The sequence below is a fragment of the Aythya fuligula genome, chromosome Z (assembly GCF_009819795.1).
Source record: "Aythya fuligula isolate bAytFul2 chromosome Z, bAytFul2.pri, whole genome shotgun sequence".
NCBI lineage: Eukaryota > Metazoa > Chordata > Aves > Anseriformes > Anatidae > Aythya > Aythya fuligula.
This window is the reverse complement of record NC_045593.1, coordinates 81,126,810-81,148,142: the sequence shown is the minus strand read 5'-3', so window position 1 is coordinate 81,148,142 and position 21,333 is coordinate 81,126,810.

The following is a 21,333-nucleotide window of genomic DNA, read 5'->3' as shown; positions in this document are numbered from 1 at the left end:
AAGACTTAGGCAGATGCATTTTTTGACCTGTGATTGGAAGTGCTGATATGGGAAGGAGATGGGAAGAATATGTCAAGGCCCTAATTGTACTTACAGCCTTTACCTTCATTTCTTCATCTCTTCATTTTTTCCTTAGAAGGTGCAAATAGGTGTATTACAGAACACTCTACTACCATTTTTAACTGTCAAGATTTCTCCAGTGAAACAGCAAAGCTATTCAGAGTTGGAGATGTAATGAGCTAAGAACAATAACAGCCTCTTCCATGGTTATGGGAGAAAAACACAGTCTTGCTTCCTTTGCAATCAGTCATCTTATCACAAATCTCAGCCAAACCCCTCAGACAAATTCCTTATATTATCAAGTGTTTGGTATGAAGGAAGAAACTATGTTCTTATGAAAGAGAATGAAGCAGAATGAGTCCTTCTGGATTTCTTTTGCAAATTCTCAATTGAAAAATATAAAACAGGAAAAAAATATATATATTGCATTACCAGATACCAAAAATGAAAGAGAGTGAAGTAATCCCAAAGCCCAGCAATGTCATCCAAATGACATCTAAAGAACAAGCACTGAGTTGCAGGGGCAAGGCTACCCATCTTTCTTTAGTTAATTACAGTCTTCATCTTGGACCGTATGACATTCCCATAAAATCTAATTGGACCAGATCAGTCTATACTTATCTCCTCAGAAAGTTGGAAGTGTTAATGGCCAAGATATACTAAAAACATATTTGCCCAAAGTCATGAAATGACCAAGTGAGATGATTGTAACAAGCACTCTGAGTTTCCATTTTATATATCTTATCTGATGTTTTTTAAACTGTTGTAAATACTGTTATAATCACTTCAGCTTCATGGCAGCTGATGTGCTATACATGTTTGAGAGGGTGGTATCAATTAACCATGTTATCTATAACACCATGCTTGCAATTACTACTACTTCACAACTTATCATTAATGCATTTGACAGGGTTTTTCCAAAGTAACATTTATTTAGAGGTTAATCAAAATTCTTAAGACTTCCATTTATTATAATCTGATTTTGGATAATTGTCCAAATCAGTGGCTCTGAGAGGCAGCAGTTTTCCCAGTCTCAGTGAATGTGGTACATTAATGCCAAAAAAACAACAGAGGATCAGAATTACACTGTATGTACATGTAAGTGGCTACTGCACAACACAGTTTTTCCTTCTCCTAGTTGGAAAGCCAGACAATGCTTGCAGCAATACTAAAAGTAGGAAAGGTAGGACACCTGGTAGGAGGTAGGACACCTGGTAGGTGAAGTTAGGAAGTTAGTTCTCTGTGTCATTCAAGGAGTGGAGGGGGAAAAAAAAAAAAAAAAAAAAAAAAAAAAAAAAAAAAAAAAGTAGAAGAGCAGAGACAACCACATTCATCCTCCTATATCAAGAATTGAGGCTGAGCAGATAAGGTGTGGGCAGCAGCTGACATATCTGCCCCTACACAGAGCAAAGCATACATAGTTTACTATATAGGAAACCTTAGGAAGCCCTTAGATTCTATGGAAAAAGAAGGTCCACAGTACTTAAAATATCACAAATATCAGAATTAGTTGCCATGCAGCTCTTAGTTGGCTCCATGCATATAGGCATGCCAACAGCTTTTAATCACTTCCTCCCACTCTTTGGTGCCAGATTCCCAGCTGAACTCTCAGACAAGTATACATGACCTGGTATTTTCTTGGCAAATTTCTCTTTGGCAGATAGGCTATTTGGGCAGGCTTCAGGTACATTCCTAAGACTGTCCCCAGTGAACTTCTTCCACTATTTCAAAATCTGTAGGTGTTAGAGATTCTCAGTGAAACAACTGTAAATGTATTTTGTTGTTGTGTTTTTTGTTTGTTTGTTTGTTTAACATATCTGGAATACTTCTACTGTTAAATTCAAGTAGCTGCTGAATCCTTGCAACCAAACCAGGATAAAACACATACCCAAAAAGGTTATCTTTAAATCTTAATGGTTGAAATTTTGGAACTTACATACAATGAAAACTTGTATGTAACAAAAATTGTATGCAACAGTCATGCAACCTTGTGCATGGCTGTTGTATCAGATCCACCTAAAATAATAATTTTAAAATCAACTCCTCATGTAGTATTAAAAGGCATAAAACAAGGAAGAGGCCCATTTACTCATTTATTAGTAAGCATCTTTTGTCAACATCATGACAGTTGTAAAACAAACCTCCTACCTATTGAACACAATTTATTTATAAAAATGGATCTTGCAGGAGTTTGGAAACAATAGCAAAATATGAAAAATGGCTTGCAAGAAAAAGAGTTATATCATTTTACATGAAATAAGGAATGTTTAGCAAAACTCTTTATCCTGCCGATTCTTTCCAATGTTTATTCTAAACATTCCTTTTCAAATAATTAATTTGACAATACACCATATTGCTGATTTGCACTAAAATGTTTTAGTTCTAAAAGATTGTAACATTTTGAGGTTTTTGGTTTTGCTTTTAGACACCATCTATGAATCACTCCTTATCATATTTATGTTTCAGTTCTTGGGCAACTATACTGGCAATTAGCATGTAAAACAGTTACACAAAACAGCAGATCAGTTTGTAATAAATCATACTTTGGCAGAGAGGGTCACCATTAATTTATTACTTTAAAATAACTTATAATCAGTGTTACTGTTCTGCAGTAAACATTCCTGGGTAAGTTCTCCTCTCTTCTCTCTGTTGACAGAATCCTGGAGCACATTTAAATTAATGGCATATACATACCTGTGTTCCCACAGGCTGCAACTGTTCATACTGCTTTCATTTCCCCAGCGCGATGGCATAGATTTATTAGCATATATCCCAGAATGACTTTCGTTGCTTATTTCTCTGTTGTTGTTTGTTTGTTTGTTTCCTTGTTCTTTAACTCAGACTAAATCCAGTAAGACAGAGGTTTTGTTATGAAGTTACTTATTTGTGCTTCTTGGAACGGGCCTTCTTATTTAATCAGCCTGTCATCTAATACTTGTGTGTGAACCTGATGTGGCAGAGGCAGTGCTACACATGGCACTGGGCTGCAGAGAGTCTTCTGTGCATGAAATGTCAAGTTTGGGCCCTACCATGTCATTTCATCCCCTCATGCTTTTGTGCTTTGCATATTACATTACACAAGCACATTGGCTACTCGATGTTCATGCATGTGTCAGAAATTACTTCCTCTGCCTACATTAGCAACATCTCACCACACACTTTCTTTTAAATCTTTTACATTTAGAATTTGGAGAATCTGATGCACTTGTATAGGTCTGCATACAGCTTTTTCAAGCACAGTGTTTCAGAAGAGCTGGTAATTCATATAAGATCAGAGTCTCCTTTCTCTTCCACCTTCCCCATCTGTGGTTTGAATTTTCCTTCTGAAAAAGTTGCTTTCATTTTACAACACATAAAAGAGAAAAATAGAGACATACCCCAAAGTCTTATATTTTCCCCACTCTCAGAGATATTATCTTTTTCCCTGCCTTCAGTTGTATTTTTGCCAAATCTGACTTCATTTCTGCAATATTCCTAGCATATCACTCTGGCTACAGGCAGCCTCTGCTACAGACTGAAATTTCCAACTTAAACACCGTCTCTTCCTTCTTACTCCTTCCCTACCTCCTGTCTCGGTCTTTATTAATTACTCCATTCTTGTTCTTAACTTATGGACCTACATATGGTGCATGTACCAATGTACCTACCTGGGGTGCAATAACCCCAAGCAGAGCTACAGGCTGGGAGATGAGTGGTTGAAGAGCTGCCTGGCGGAGAAGGACCTGGGAGTGATGGTTGATAGCCGGCTGAATATGAGCCAGCAGTGTGCTCAGGTGGCCAAGAAGGCCAACAGCATCTTGGCTCTTGGCTTGCATAAGAAACAGTGTGGCCAGCAGAGCTAGGGAGGTGATCATCCCCCTGTACTCGGCTCTGGTGAGGCCGCACCTCAAGTACTGTGTTCAGTTTTGGGCCTCTCGCTACAAGAAGGACATCGAGGTGCTTGAGCAAGTCCAGAGAAGGACGACGAAGCTGGTGAGGGGCCTGGAGAACAAGTCCTACGAGGAGCGGCTTAGGGAGCTGGGATTGTTCAGCCTGAAGAAAAGGAGGCTCAGGGGCGACCTTATCGCTATCTACATTTACCTTAAAGGAGGCTGTAGCGAGGTGGGGGTTGGTCTGTTCTCCCATGTGCCTGGTGACAGGACGAGGGGGAATGGGCTTAAGTTGCGCCAGGGGAGTTTTAGGTTAGATGTTAGGAAGAACTTCTTTACTGAAAGGGTTGTTAGACATTGGAACAGGCTGCCCAGGGAAGTGGTGGAGTCACCATCCCTGGAAGTCTTCAAAAGACGTTTAGATGTAGAGCTTAGGGATATGGTTTAGTGGGGACTGTTAGTGTTAGCTCAGAGGTTGGACTCGATGGTTTCTTCCCACCTAGAAATTCTGTGATTCTGGATGTTTCTGAACTTCATAACCTTTTCACTTGCAACTAGTTTCCTAAATAATTTTCTTCTAATTTGAAATTTGGCTCCCAAGCACTGTTAACATCCACACTTCAGTGGAAAGACATCTCACTTTATTTACCTTTACCCTATGCCACCCCTCAAAACTGTTCAGAATGCTGCTGAAGTTACTTTTGTTCAAACCATACCCTACTGTTAGATGGCTCTTGATTTACTTGCTCTTCAGGAACAAAATCCCAGTTACACTTTTGTATTAGGAAAACCTACATAACACTGCCCTTCTTGCTTGCCAAATGTGTGTTTACATTCTTTCTTCTATCAGACTATGCATAATGAAAGATGGAAGGCCACGTGCAATTTCACATACAAATGTTTGCTCCTTGGCTTAACATTACACATATATATCAGCACTTATGAACTGGGGATTTAACATTCTATCATATTACTACTGTATTCCCCTGCTGGCAACTGTCTGCTCCTATCAGTGGAAGCAGTTTCTCTATTTTCAGTTTTCTCAACCCTCTTTTAGAGCCCAAATTTGAGCCAATGTAACTGTATATAAGCTGTATAGGCAGCTACTTTTTAGTTACCCTGTTTTATTACTCAGTCCTTTTCACTTGTGTACATTTCAGGCTTGGAAGGTTCAGCATTTGGGGCCTGATTTCACTGTGATGTGTCCAAAAGTATAGGAAGTCTCCTTGGAGAATTCCTTGTCTACATTTTAGCCTGCTGATCATCTTTAAAATCCTTCAAACAACTCAACCCCCTTTTCTTTCCACAGCTGCACTCCCTACATCTTTGCCATACACCTCAACATTTTTCTATTTTCTTCCCTGCTTATTTGTATTGTTATATTTCATCTATAAATACAATGAGCATGTAATGAGCCTTTATGCTTCTGAAGTACCATGTAAGTTGATGGTGTTATAAAAGTGGTCTGTAGCAAAAACTAAAGTAGTAATAATAAGTTGGGCATATGATGATGATCTACAGTTGTATAATATGCCCATTATCATACGATCTGTGCAGTTTTGTCATAGCTTTTTAGCACCTGAAAAACTGAATATAGGCCAAATGTTGTATCTCTATTTTACGTGATGGAGAAGGGAGACAGATTTTATCTGCAATATGCTCAGGCTGACTTTCTAGCATTTTGGAAGTGATTCTTTAACAAATGCTAGGGAGAAGAAGAAAAAAAAAAAAAAAAAAAAAAAAAAAAAAAAAAAAAAGACATCTTGGATTAAAAAGCTAAAAATCATAAAGCTGAGAACATATTACTTAGATGAAGATTTATGTGCCCGAGCAATAACACTAGCATTTTTCCTCATCCCTTTCTTTCCACATTATCTGTGGCTAGGGAAATTCAGATTTTTGCCCATTTCATAGTGGCAACAAGGCAAATCATGCTTCCACAATTTCAGTGTGGCAGTGTCAAGTCCAGCCTTCACTGTATTTTGCAGTCAACCCTGCAATCCTTCAAGTACATAACTGAGATTTTATTTGCTTAGGTTGACGAGCAAGGTCAGAGCTTCCTTATCCATATCAGACTGAACTCACAGAGGGCTGAGCTGAGACTAGTCTCTGTTTCTACTTTCCCAACTTGTACCCCAGCAACCTTGACCTTGTAAGCAAGGACAGGCACATGATAGAAGGGAAATGTACAAAATTGTCATGTGTGCTGCATCCTTCCCTGGAGGCTGAAAGTTTCACCTCTCTGATATGCTTAGTTGGCTCAGAGTACAAGTTCTTGAGAGCAAACACAATCCTAGGTCTCATATGGCAATCTGCAGAACAAGTGAGCCATCCCACAGACAGAGCACCCACTGAAACTTTCAGAGAAAGTCAAGCACGTTTAAGTGACCCACACTGAAATTACAAAACTTAAATTCTTTACTTATTTGTAAACACGTGCAAACAAATAGACTTTTATGGAGAATCTAGCATGTGGAAAGCTATCAATTTTCATTAGGTGTTGAGGTTTTACACTGAGTTTCTACAAAGGCTGTTCCAGCCTCATCAGTGGAGAGATCGTTTGTGCCATCTGCACTCAGCAGGTACTGGGTTGTCAAGATGAGGTGGCAAATCATAAAGGTAACAGGAGTAAATGAAAATAATATGCAGAGATACAAACTTAGCAAACCAAGACCCTAAAGCAGTTGGGTTTCAATGAGAACTACTGGATATTTCTAGACAGAAATGTGTTTTTCTGATATCACTCGTAATTAGCAAGACATTTTAGTGTTTTAACCTGACCCAGGTGGATAAAATGTTTTCTATCAATAAAATTAAGACAGGTTTTGAAAAAAATGCATTTAGAATTTTAACTGAAGACAACCAATATTAATCATATGCATACCCTTTAATTTAAACTACATTTAAAGCATGCATTAGTTTTTCCAGCTAATAGGTGGAACTCCAAAAGTTTTGAAATTGAGCCAAGCCAACTTTGCAATAACTACATATGATTTGCAGTGGATTTCTTCAGAACAATAGTTTTGAAAATAAATGTAGTTCATCCTTATGCTTCTTTCTTTGCATGGAAATAGGAGACGGGAAAAAATAAAAATAATAATAAATATATATATATTAGCTCTTTGGCTTGTTATTTTAAATAAGTTGTAAGACAGACATATCTTAATAGGAAAATTATTGTTTTCTGTTTGACTTATTTCTACGCTAATGCATCTCCTTTATTTTCAGTCTTTTGGTTAGATTTCAAGCTGATTGTTAAGCTCTTAATTTCTGTGACCTACTAAACAGATATATAGGCAGGTATAGCTGTTTTCAAATGAAAATACAGACTATATTCTTATTTTTTCTACTATTTTTCTTTCAAAGAGATAAAAATTCTAGTTTATGCAATTACAGCTATGCCTAAGTCTGAAGGTAATATGAACTATGATCACTGTTTTTCAAACATTAATGGATCATCAAAAAATTCAGAATTCCCTTTCATTAGGACTTTGTGAACATTATTTTTAATCTAAGAATGAGAGCTGATGGGAGGCTTGAAATGAAACACATGATTTTATCAAATATGATGAAAACAGAAGAGCTTTATTATGACAGATACAAAACCCAAGAACCTGTTCCCCTCACCAACCTTCCACAAAGTACGTCCTGTATAATTATTAAATAAAAACACTTACTTATTCAGCACTCAGCTTTTAAACCCTGAATAAGAGAAGTACATATTGAGAGAGAGGTACTTAAAACGTTTCCATGGATACAGGATGATGCCAATCAGGTCCATGTTTTTATCTGAAAGGGTGCCCCTGCAGAGACATACAGCTTGGTGAGTGGTTGTTTATACAAGTAAGTAAATAGGAACCTTGTTTATTTTACAAAGAGCTCCTGACCCACATTTTTTCTCATCGCGTTTTTAGAAGGAACATTTTGCTACTTTTAAACAGCATATTGTAGTAAACACTTTTCAAATTTTTCACTGAAGTTGTCTGAGTTTATGACATGGTTTTCAAGCAGAAAATGGAGTACCTAGGTATGCTACTACTGATCTTGGCAAGCCTATATTGACAAATCTTTTTTTGAAACTCTCTGATAAGGCTTACATCTTTCTATCACCAGAAGCCACTTCCAGGAATAAAAAAAAAAAAAAAAAAAAAAAAAAAAAAAAGGTGGGGAGGACAGATAGAAATGATAAATACCCTTATCTTAATGCAATAAGGACAACAACATGAAGCTTAGATGGCTTCACTCTCAGAAGACTCCCATTTACTTTAGCTCCCACTTTTAAAAGTGGTTGGTTCCTAGATACCCACCGCATAAGTGCTACGAACATGTAATTTTGACATCCAGTCTCTCAACACTGCATGCTTTCTAATTTTGGGAATGAGATTAATACCTCCTATTTGAGAGGTTTTAGTCTTCTAATATTTCTTTGGATAAAAAAGCACAATGAGTTAGTGAAAAGAAAGGCAATCAACTTTAATACTTAACACAGTTTAATAACCTGAATTGAAATATGTGTATGCTGTATTTCCATTAAAAAAGTTTCCTTCCAGCCACAATTAATAGAACAAAACCCAGTCTTGTTCAGAGATTATTCTTGGAATGTAATTTTAATATCTATATAAAGGAGGAAAGTTTTGTGCCATGTGAAAGCAATTTGTCCTTTTTTTCTTCACGAAGAAGCAATTCCTGGTTAAGACGACCAATTTGATATTTTCCACTTGAACTCGCAGCGGACTTTGAAGGGGGACAGCAATGCTGTGTTCGTTTGCCAGTGCTGACAAAGATCTGCTTGTCAGTGATACCTTTTACAGCTAAATTTACTCAGGAGTGACAGAGGCAGGTGCACCTTAGCCTGCCAGACACTTGTGCGCCCGCATCACGCAGCCTACAGGTCAACAACCAAAGGAGAAAAAGCCCAGGGCTGATGAGGAGAGGGTGAGTGAGGCAAACACAACCCAAACTGGGGGGTTTCTCTTCAAAGCCAGCTGGTCTGGCTTTATTCTACGGGATATTTTTTTTTTTTTTTTTTTTTTTTTTTTTTTTTACCTGCTGGTTTGATCAACGAAGCCCTCAGCAGGTGCTGACGGGTACAACTTCCTGGAGAAGCAGAAGAAGGGCACTGGTGAGTTTTAATAGAGAAAATTATTAAAAAAGATTTTAAGTCTTTAGAGTGGTTCTGCTTGCCACAGCACTGGGTGACTCGGCTCCAGGCTTGTGGCTATGCTCACAAAGCTTTCTTCAAGAGAAAGCAGATAAGCTTTGTAGCATGATTCTCATTTTATTTGATATGGTGCTTGATTTTAGCTTCTGTTGCCAAGAAAAGTTTCTTGAAAGTGACTGGATATTTATAGTCTGTTTTTTTTTCAAATTGTTTCTATGAATCTAAAAGCAAAAAGCATACAAGATTACATACAGGAACACCAAGAGACGCAGCACTGGTGTTGTACCCTTTCCTCCTCAACCCCTCCCCCCCCCCCCCCCAAACTGCCTCCTTTAAAATACAGGAATTATAGTGGTAATTTCCAAATAAATAGGAAGTCTTTGTTTGTCTCCAGACGGTTCCCAGTATCTGAAGCTTCAGCTGACATTCCAGAGCCTTAGAAACTCCTTCTGGACATCAATATAAGATTATTTGGTAATAGGAGGAGTGAAATTTAGAATACTTAGAACATTCTGTAAAACTCAGTCACCAGAAGATTATCAGAAGAAACTGTTTCCTTTCATTAAAGTGGAAAGACAAATTACAAAATGGTCTGTATGAGAGTACTGCCTTGGCATAATGCTTTTTATTATGAATTTACACAATTATGCTTACTTTAAAACCACAAATTATGCCCTCGTGTGTATTCTTTAATTTCTGTAAGAGCTGGGAAACTAAAGGAAGGGAAGAAGGTTTATTCTTCTAGAACAATAAGATTTCAATTAATGTGAAAATGTAGGAAAATGTGACCACATGTTAAAATAAATATTTTGGAGGGGAGAAAAGCATTTTCATTATGATTTCTATTTCAAGAACTCATTCTTTTAACTTTGTTTCACAGTATTCATTACAAATTGTTGTGTTAAATTGAAAACATTTATTTAAGCAAGTAAACAGAGAGAAAACTTGACCATATGAATCTTTTTGAGGAAACATATTCCACATCCACAATTCACATGCACATCATAGAAGACACTAACAGGAGAAAGAAAGGAATTGTATGTCAATATACAGTTATACTATTTCTGTAGTGGATATTCCCCATATGTCAAAATAATGATTTATCGGCAATCGACAGACTAAGATTAGGCCAGATAATAATATCTGAAGCCCTTTTAAGCATCCCCTGATTTATTTATTTTTTTAAGCTAGACTACTTGGTGTGGGACCAGTAAAACTGACAAGGAACTCCAACCTCTAGAGATAGATCAGGCGTTTCTTCATTTTGGGAGACAGAAAAAGACCGGCAGAGATCATTTTTGTTTCTGGAACATGCTGTCTGAAAATCATCACAACTTTGTTTGGTACAAGAATATCCTACTGAATCTTAGGATAAGAGACCAATAGAATAAAACATTACTAGGCAAAGTATAAAGTAAACCTCTAAATATCCAAGATACTTTCTTGGATGAAGTATGAAAGGGACTGCCTTCGAACTAAGCAATGCCTGTAAAAAATTGTTGTTTCATGAATAACATTTGTAGTATAGAAACTAAATCCCCTAAACAGACATTAAAACCATGCACTGTTAAATCAGAAGATTGTAAATAGTAAGGGCAGTTTCTAGAGTTAACTAGGCATTGTACATGCTGCACTAACCAAGGAAAATTCATAACCTTTGCTTTAGAGCCTTTATTTCCGTGAACTGTAATCTCATCAGCATTTTACTGTGTTGATTTTAAAGGCTCAGAAACAGTAATGACTGTGAAAAATTCCTGGGTAATTTCAAGAAATTCCTAGCAAGTTAGTCTATTCTGCACTGTATTTGGGGAAAAAAAAATAAATTAAAAAAAAAAAAAAAAAAAAAAAAAAAAAACACCATAAAATGAAACTCCAAAACAGAGTATTTTACTTTTCTTGAAAAAGGTTGTTTAACATTGCAAAGGGTGGAGATTACACATTGGCAATCTAAAGAATCAAATTTATATGCGTGCCTTTTACTAGTCTTTTTGCTTCTTATTTTTCTCATTGTCAGGGATAAGCATGTTCAATGAAGTTCTAAAATACTTCTATTATTAATATGAAATACTGAGAGATTTTTTTAAAAATAGAAAAAAAAATAATTATTTTACTAAAACTTCACAATTATTTCAACTAGAAGCAGAATCAACCCTAAAATATGTGGAAAATGTATTTATTTCCATGCCAGACCTTCCCTGTTAACTAAGAGATCAACATCCCATCCACTCCCTGGTTCTTCTCAGTTGTCTATTTTGTTAACTAGTGTAATTTATTCTTCAACTATCTTTTTATCTTTTTTATTTTGAAAAGCTACAGTTGAACCCAGCTTTCAACCACGTTAGTTTTTTTCCAGTAAATCCAAAGTCTAGTGTCAGGAAGACGTCTATATTATAGCTATTCCACAGCGCATGAAAATATTTAACCACAAAGCTTTGCAAAAATATGATTTAGTGACTCTATGTTGCGTTCTTCAAAAGTTATTTCAAGGCTTTTCATACAGTGCTGCGTGGTATTTTCAAAGCATATTGTGCCTTGTTATCCTATACTTACACTGGTGAAAACAGGAAACTTTCCACTGAAGGCAATGAAGTTGCACTTAGAAGTTAGATACAAAGATGAAATTGCATGGTAGAAATGATAAAAGTAGGCTGAGTTGCCTTAGAACTGCTTTATAAGTCCACACTTAAAACATGAGTATTTTCCATTTTATATTTCTTTTATGAATTTGTGTATGTAAAGCGTGTGTGTACATATATATGTGTATATATACGTTTTACATTTATAACGATACCCTTTTTATACCCTTTGCAGAGTAAACAAAACCTAATTCTACAAATGTATACAGCTTTCTCAAGGCCTTTTATTAACTCACTTTTTGTTCAAAAATCCAGTGGTAATCATTTGCACAGCATCTCCCTAAAAGTCAGAGGAACAGAGGCACGTTAGGGAGCAACGGAGAAGGGAACTCTCTTCCTTGCCAGTTCAGGAGCAATGTGAGCAGTCATTGCCTCCCCTGGCTGCCTCATGAACTCTGAGGCTGCTGCAGTGGCTGCCAGCTGGCCCACCCCTGAACCCCTCTGTGGTCCCTGTGGGACACATGGAGACACCCCTGGCGTCCCCATGCCACTCCCCACAGCTGCTCACAGCTCCTCCCCACTATTCCTTTTCATCCCAGTTCACCCTGCACAAGGCTGGCCTTGAAACCTGCCCCTTGTTGAAAGGTACAGATGCACAGACCCTTAACTGAGTTTTCTTCTCCAGTGCAAGTATAAACAATTTATTTCATGGTTAAATCAGATTTTGTTCCTTTGAAAGCAACTAGCATTATGTAGCAAGTTCTGGAAGTACCATTAAAGAAATTTTCAAGAACGACAGATGCACAATGCAACTCTACACACGCAGGGTTCTAAATCAAGTTCAATAAATGCAGTTTACTAAGATAAACATATAGATTTAAGCTAGGGCATATCAGTTTGATGGTAACATGTAAAATAACTGCACAGAATGAGTGAAACAGAAATTACTGCTTTATTTGTTAATATAAATATATATGTATAGTAATGCTAGTACTACATACATACTTAAAAGCTGTGCTTGCAGTATATAAAGTTCAACATAATGTTAATGTACCCAATGTGCTGTACCTTGAAACATGACAGCATCTATCAAGGCAAAAAATTAAAAGGTGATTAGTATAATACCCAGCAGTTAACCAGTAATTCAGCAAAACAAACCTTTCTGTATTTGTTCTTAAAAAAAAAAAAAAAAAAGGAAAAATGATCTCCCCAGTAATTTTTTTTTTCTCTCTCTACTTTAACAATGATACAGAAGTATACAGAATCAATGGTTTGTATGATTTGTGCTATAGGTATCTGCAGCATTTTTTATTTATTTTTTTTTCTTTGCTGTCTTATGTGCTGGCATAAGAAAGCAAAGGAAAGTATATCCAATATAACTATACACAAATAGTTTTTTCCCCAGTATCAGTCCATCTCCTGTGTTTGAAATAATGTAGAAAAATATTTGGTAATAACAAATTAATATCATGCGCAATAATTATAAAAGTTAATGAAGAGTCTATCAATGCTGAAAAAAATAGAAGAGGTTGTGAAATAATCTACTTCCATATTGGGAGATAGTCCCTACCCATGGACTGACATGGCTACCCACTTAATTATGTGTCCTTGCACTGTCTGACTTCATTAGCCACTCACTCCTCAACCACTATGCTTTTGATAGCATTTAGATCTCAGGCACACAGAGCCTCACTGAAATGAGATTTTGATTTGTATTCTGGCCAAGAAACACGAGGGAACAGTTTCCCACTTTGAGTAAAGAAGCACATGTCCCTCCATTCCTGAGAGAAGCTATTCTGCAATAGCTTCTGGGTCTACAAAAAGGATGCAGGAACTACTCATTGACTCTCAGTTTAATCCAGAAATTCTTAATCTGTCTATCCTGCTTAGTGATAGTCCTTCTGTATTTACACCCACATGCCCTTTTCCCCATCTTCACTACTTCTAAATACCTGGACCTCCAAAGAACCTCCACTCTCATTTACATATAAAAAAAAACTCCTAATTCCTGACCAAACACACTCCTATTTTCCAGGCCTTACTCCTTATCTCAGTCACCACCAAGAGGACAACAATGTCTGGAGGTACTGGAGAAAAGGGGCTCCTGTAGATACCAAACATAAGGACAACAGCTAGTGCTACCAGAATGGAAACATTTAACTTTTATTTATTAAGAGTTCAACAATGGAGGGGGGTAGTGACACAGTTTATGGGTCAGTTCAAAAGATTTCTATATATATATGACTGGAAATTAACTGACTAATTAAAAAATCGAAGGACGTTGGCTCTATATGGTCTGTACTTGGCTGACAAATACAGCAACCCCTAGTCCAGAAATTTCCCTGATTTAGCAGCTAGGTTTCCTCTCCTTTAACCATGTCAGTGTAGCTGTCCATAAAATTATTGTTGAAATCAGGTGTAACTGGGCTGATTGGCATAGGCTTGCAGAACATAACAGGACAGAACTGGGAATTTAAACCTGTCCATATCATCCAGGAGCTGTGCAGAGATGCTCAAACTAGATCATATGACAGCAACAATAACTTCAGATGAAATACATCTAAACCAAAGTACATATCCAAACATGACCTCTGAGGCTTAGTTTCCTTTTAACCTCAGTATTTAAAATGCTTCCATGGGAAGAGTTATAACCGATGACATCACAGCTGGAGGCTCATGGAAGTTTTAATATAGACTGACACAAGTGGCACAAGCGCATCTAAAGGCTGACCCAACTATTCTGCAATTACATTTTACAGCCATGGAGGTTACAAGTTCTTCCTCACATATCAACAAGAGCTGTCAACTTTCAAATGGCCTCTCTGAAACAGCTAATAAAATTTCATATTAATTATTATCTTGATAATAGAAGTATTATCAAGATATTACACCAGCACTTAGGAAATGCTTAGAAGATGCATTTATAGACAACCCTTGTGCCTGGAGCTGCTCAAATGCAAAACAAAAACAGGAACTTAGTAGTGAGGACTTCTACAAACAAAATAGAAAGTGGATTTTCTCAAAATATCCACAAACTAACATATTACCTCTTGATAATCTTTATTACCTCATTCCATAAACTAATCCATTGCTTTTCTGTGCTATACTCAATTTGTGCTGCAAATATCATACGGCATATTCTGTTATAACAGACAGGATGATTGACCTTTTAAATTTGCATATCATTTACTCAAGCTTCAGTTACAGAAAGTGGTAAGCAATTTGCAATAGATGCAAATTCTCAGAGAAACGTCCAAAAATCTGGGTGCTTATTTGAAATACATCTCAGTCTACTCTAGAAAACTCCTGAGAATTTTGCTTCTCAAAAAAAAGTATACATCTATGTTATTTTTTTTCAAAAAAGGCATTTCCTCTTCTAGCTAGGAATGCCATAACAGCAGCCTTTCTTGTGGTATGTTGGAATCTGCATCTGAAGCCAGGACGACGAACCACAGTGGCCTTCAGCAACAGGAGATGAAGTTGACCACTGTTTTCCTATACTTAGAACAGGTTTGATTTGAATTTTGTTTGAATTGTGGCTAGGGGGCCTATCCAAAACAAATCTCTACTTTGCTTGGCCCTCAAAATTATCATGAATTTCATTGTCTACACAGATGCAGATGCTGATCTAATTTGTAGCAGCTGCAGAATACTTAATTAAGCGTTTTCTAGCCATCTATGGCTGTCTGCTTCTGTATCGCATCATCATGCAGTGCAAGATAGACAAATGCTTGAGTATCACACAATTAGTAAGGGGGTGCAATCATATTTTTTGTTTTGGGTTGAGGGATTTTTGGCAAAATATTTGGAAATATCACAATACCTTAGGCAATACCATTTCATTAAAGGATAGGGAATAAATAGCTGGAAAAAAAAAAAAAAAAAAAAAAATCTTCCCCCCACTCTTTTTTCCAAAATGAAGGGAGATCAAAGGAAGATTCTATTTATTCCACTGGGGGCAATCATGTGGGCAAATAAATGTGTCAGTAGGAATGAAAAAAATGGCAGTTACAAGCATTTCTTACAGTACTCATTCTGAAGCTTATTTTTCAGGAAACTTTCTTCTTAGAGAGAGGCAAGGGGAACTGTCCTAACAGAAACTTTTTAAAACTCAACTAATGGTGAAGAGGTTTAAACCATCTACTACCACATCTATTAAAAATGAAACACAAATTTATCTTCCACTTCATCAAGCCTAGAGGTTGCATGTGATACCAAAAGATAGATGGGGAAGTTTAGCAATAGGTACTCTTGGTGTCCTTTGCAGTAGGCAGCAATCTACCTGGTCCCTACAGCACATTAAGGCATCCCACAGCTGCTCCAGGTCCATCTCTGTTTGGTTCAGGACAAAGACCACCAAAGCACAGCACGTCTCCTTGGTTTACCATTTGCCTTTAATGACAGCAAGGATACTGCATCTCATGGTGGGGGAGGCTTTTTGCTAATCTAGGTAAACTTCAGTCACAGTTGTATTAAAGCATATGAATTACATTTCCACCAAATGTCTTGTTAAAAAAAATAAAAATTAAAAAAAAAAAAAATCTAATGTTTCTGAGGCATATGAAGATGCAGAATAATCAGACTGATGAACAGCAGTTCATGCAAAGTGACAACATTTCCAAAATTGTTCTTCAGATACATTCCTGTACTTAAACACTATTAAGATGGGAAAGTGACTCCAAATTTCCACTCTAAGCTTATATTTAATCTATTTTTATATTTTTGCTTAGGAAAAAATCCCATTTAGCTTGAAATTTCACCTAATTAACTTTATGTCAGAAGATATTTCTGAAAGAAAAAAAAATAGAAAAGTTGAAACTTGTTACAGAGCTTTTCAGTTTGCCTGAGACAAAAGTTTTGTTCGTTACTTCTGGCTAACACTGACGAACTTCAAAACCCTTGATACATTTCTTCCATGCAAGTCTAGACTCACATTTTTGGAGTCCCTAAATCTCAACAGGGGAAAGGTTAGTAGGTTAAATTCTTCCTTTAGCTACACTTAAGTAAGCTCATTGACTACAACTGTTGTCCCCCTAAAATACATATGTGTATATATAAACTTTATACATTTGGTGGAATGCTGTCATAGGATGATGAGAACATTTGAATACCTTATAGAGAGGCAGTGCCCAGTATTGGAGTTCAATCGTTTCCAAAGATTAAGTCTGAGGCAGGAATAGGATCTGTGTGACTGCTGATGTGGGCCTGAGCTTCCATTTTAGGGTCTCATCTAAAACCCATCAGCGTGCATTGGATTTCAACAGACTTTAGGGGAGTTTGGATCTGGTGCGTAAGCCCCACAGCATCCCAGTTCCACATAAAACACTAAATTTAACTTTTCCATAGAGTTGTTAACTCCTTTGGATGCAAATGCAGCCTCATTTTCAAAGAAGTGACAGGCCTTAAACCTATTTCTAAAAAGTATGTGTGGCAAACTGGAAGACTGGCTATCACTAGCTCCAGATCTCTGCTGTCCAATATTAGTCTGTGTTGTCATTCACAATGTAATAAAGCTATTTTTACACTTTCGGGACAATTTTAGTAATATCTAATCTTTGAAAGAAAGTGTATTTGTCAACAGAGAAGTTTCTCTTTATCTGTAGTTTTAAAACACTGTTAAAAATGAAACAAAGCAAACACTACAGTAAAAAAAAAAAAAAAAAATCACAGATAAAAATAATATTTGGACAACTGTTTGTGAGGTAGTTAGAGGACAATATCAACTTGCAAGCTACAGCCTCAGAAACTGCCTTTTGTAACAATGTAACACTTCAGATTACTAGAACAGGATCAATTTAACAAAACAAACAACCCCCCTTTTCATTGTTGACTTAGTGCATTTGGCAGCCTTTTCCCCTCTGCAATCAGTCTCTTCCCCACTAAAGCCCTTGAAACTACCATCGAGGGGAAAATGCCATGAAAACAAATCCCGCTTTTTGTAAAAAGGGGGAATTTTAAAAAAAAAATAAAAAAGCAACTTTCTGACAGCCTGGGAAGTCAGAGATAATGACGCCGATGAGGCTACCTCCAAGGTCCCCGCGGAGGCCATGAGTTTTACTCCAGGGTAAAATAAGGGGTGCAAGGGCCACGGAGCCTTCCAGGAGCAGAAACACACACTCGCACACTCACACACACTGCACGGCGCCCTCCGGCGGGGCTGCGGGGACCCAGCACCGCCTCCTCGCTCATTAGGAGGATAAATAAACTCCAAACGTTAGGAGGGTACCGGCCAAACGCGCACAGGGAACGGGGATGGGGTGGGAGCGCAGCCGCCGCTGCCCCGATGCACGCCGTGGAGCCGAGTGTTTGCTGCGGGCTCAGGCGCCCCCCTCCCCACACGTAATCACACCCACGTTGTCCAAAAACGGGCGTTTCTGTTGTAAAGCCACCACTGGGGTGCCGGGTGTTGCGTTCCTGCAGGGGGAACGTTCTGGGTCAGCGGCACAGCAAGCAGCTGTGGGCAACAGGGAAGGAATTAACAGCCTGGGCTTTAACATTTCGGCGTGTTTTCAATTGGCCTTTATTAAACAATGGGACAACTGCTTCTTTTCAAAGTGTACATCGGCGCGTAAATTATTGTCTAAGTACCTGCTGGAGGATTAGTAGGGTCCAAGATCAATGCTTTTGTAATTTTATGGGTAGCGCAGCATCCCTGAGGTAGGATTTAGATGGAGTTTATGACAGTTGAAAACTTCAAGTTACTTACAAGTGATGCTCCTTTTAGTCCTAAGTGCACATCGGTAAAGGCTTGTATTCTTTTTATAGAAATTGTTTCATAAATCTCTTTAAATATATTTAAGTACTATGGGTTTGCATTTTAATAATACACTACTTTTGTGCTTTTAAACATCCAAGGTGCCGAACACGAATTGTAAACTGTGAAGTAACTACTATGGAAAAGATTAAGTAAAGCATTGGAGGCGGATGATTTTGACAATAAAGAGGGTGTATGTGGTGAGTGTTTAATATTTATTGCATTTGGTATTACAAAGTACTATTTATTGTTTTCAGATTTAATGTTAAAAGCAAAGCCTGGAGAGCAAGCTCTGCTGTATTATGTACTTACAGGTACACCTGTGACAAAGGTTTTCTGTAATCATTGCCTGATGTATATAACACCATTTTAGTAATGGCATGCCATTTTATTTAAAGTTCATGTGTCAGCTGTGCCTATCTTGCAAATATTTTTTGCAATTAAATGATTTTGCAAAGAATCATGTACATTTCAGCTCTGTACTGTGGTTTGCAAAGCATTTAAATTGTGCTCCTGGAATATGTATCCTTGAAATTATCCGAGTTTATATCTTTTGATCGTCAGAAAAGAATATGGATTGAGGGAATATTCTGAATGAATGAAGAACAAATACAGTACTGTTGAATAATCTTATGGGGTAGATTAATCTATAGCCTCGATTTCTCTCAGGGTGGGTTGCTGTGGCAACCGCCCCAGCTCACTTTAAAATAATTTTGTAAAGCTCACTTCAAGCGCTGCACCCAGCGTGGGCCAAGTTTAAAAGCAGCCAGACATGGGAAGAAGTGTTATACTGCGTTGCTCTTACAAGATAGGGAGGTGGTGGAAGAGAGCGAGGCGTGGAGTGGAGTGGGGTTGAGCAGAACTTTGAACGGAAAATAGAAACCAAGCCACCCCAGGGTTAGGATGCAAAGGAGGTGGATCATTTCATAGTAACCTTACCTCTTCTCAGTTTAAACGCCATTAAAAGATGTTAGCTGGCAACCTCATTTCTCCTAAGGGAAAGGTATGTTTAGCAGCCACAAAAGAACAAAAATGGACTTTGATAATCATCTTCAAAGGAGTGTTTTCTAAGCCCACCTTGAGATAATCATACTTGTAAAGGAAAGAGATACTTGGGCACGTTTCACTCTTAGATAAAACTTTGGAGGTCTGATTTTATAATTATTGCATTTTGACTGATGTGTCGCTGTTTAAGATGGTGAATGCCTCAGGTGGTGGACTGAGGGAAAAAAAAAAAGTCAGCAGACCTACACACGACCTGTCAACAGCAGAAAGAGTGGATTTGAGTCTCCTGCCAGAAATTTGAAAAGGTTGCATTTGTGGAACATCAGTACAAGTACAGACACCAGAACAAAGGTTTTTCACTGTTTGAAATTACTCCAGATTTTAAAATTAAATACAGCAAAATAGAAAAAAAAAAAATCCTAAATACTTCAAAAGATATTGCACAAATTTATGCCTTATCTAACCCTGATATGAGTGAGAAAGCACAATCCCTTTCCTGATATCTGTTTGTCCATCTAGCATCTGAGCCCTGTTTTAAAAATTGAGGTGTCCTTTACATGCATTTGATGAATTGTACTCATGACAAAAACTTGGCATGGCTTAAAGATACTCCCAATATGTGAAGGTCACAACTATTTAAAGATTAGGCCACCAGTGCCCACATGAAGGTGTTGTAAATGTGCTAAACTGCTGTATATTTTATTTTCTGAAATACTTGCCTACTCTGATAATTGCTTTCGGGACATGATAGTACTCAAGTTCTGTCTTGCCACTTGAAGGGCTGTGTTATCAACTAGCCAAAAACCTGAAAACTTACATATCCTGCACAAAATAAAGCAGATGACAGTCATTTTCAATTAGAGCACAAAAGTGTGAAGTCTTAACACAGTTTTCTATTTTTGCCGCTAAGAAAATATGAATATTACTGGAAAGTTGGGTGCCGCGCCGGGAGACTAAAATTGCCTGCAGAAGAGGCATAGCAAGGCGATGTAACCCATGTAACTATTCGATATTCCTCTCCTCCTGCGCTTCATGCCAGACCTGTGGCTGAGAAAGTTTAAATTCCCAGTGTTACTTGGGCTCCACTGCTGACCCTGCCACACTCCTGTGCCTCTCACCTCCATACACAAGGTGTTTGGCTGAAGTCTAGCTGCCTGGTGGTTCAAGGCACATCGGCACTGCTCTTGTCGGGGTATTTTATACCACGTAACTGTCTGCAGGTTAAAAGTTGTCTATTCTCTGTGTCTAAATCTCCTCACGAGATTTAGGGCACCCTGAGACCTGTAGTCAGTGGAGGTCAGGTCTCCAGGAATCTGAGCTGAGAACGATCGCAGGGTGCTTGTTAGAGCTTCATTTTGCTCTGGCCGTGCTTTGCGCATCCGTGTTTTAAGTACAGTAGAATTTAGAAGACATTTATTCACTGTCAAATATGGAGCTTCCAAAGTAGGTCAGTGGCCCAATGAGATGTTTATAGGGGAAAAGACTGCAAGACGAAGAACTTGTATTAAAACAAACCAAATATATATTTATCACTGCTGTTTGAATTCAGTGTTTTGGTTTTATCATGCATGCTGTTCCTATTTCCAGTACTGTAATCTATCATAAAAATAATGGTCTGTGCCTTTATAAACTCCCCTGCTGCTCTCAAAGGGTTGTAGAAGTTGGCTATCTACATGAAAATAAAAACAAGTATCTGCAAAGTCCAGTTTTACTCGCAGAGTATTACACGCGCCTGATTTGGATTCAAGCTCACATACAGCACAGTCCTGGTTGTAAGACCGAATGCAACTATTAAAAAAAAAAAAAAAAAAATGTCCTGCCCTTTTATACGGCATGCACGGCCGTGGATCAGTCTGAGCCGAGACCATCCCTGAGAGACGGCTGTGATTTGGGCTGGGGCACGGGGAG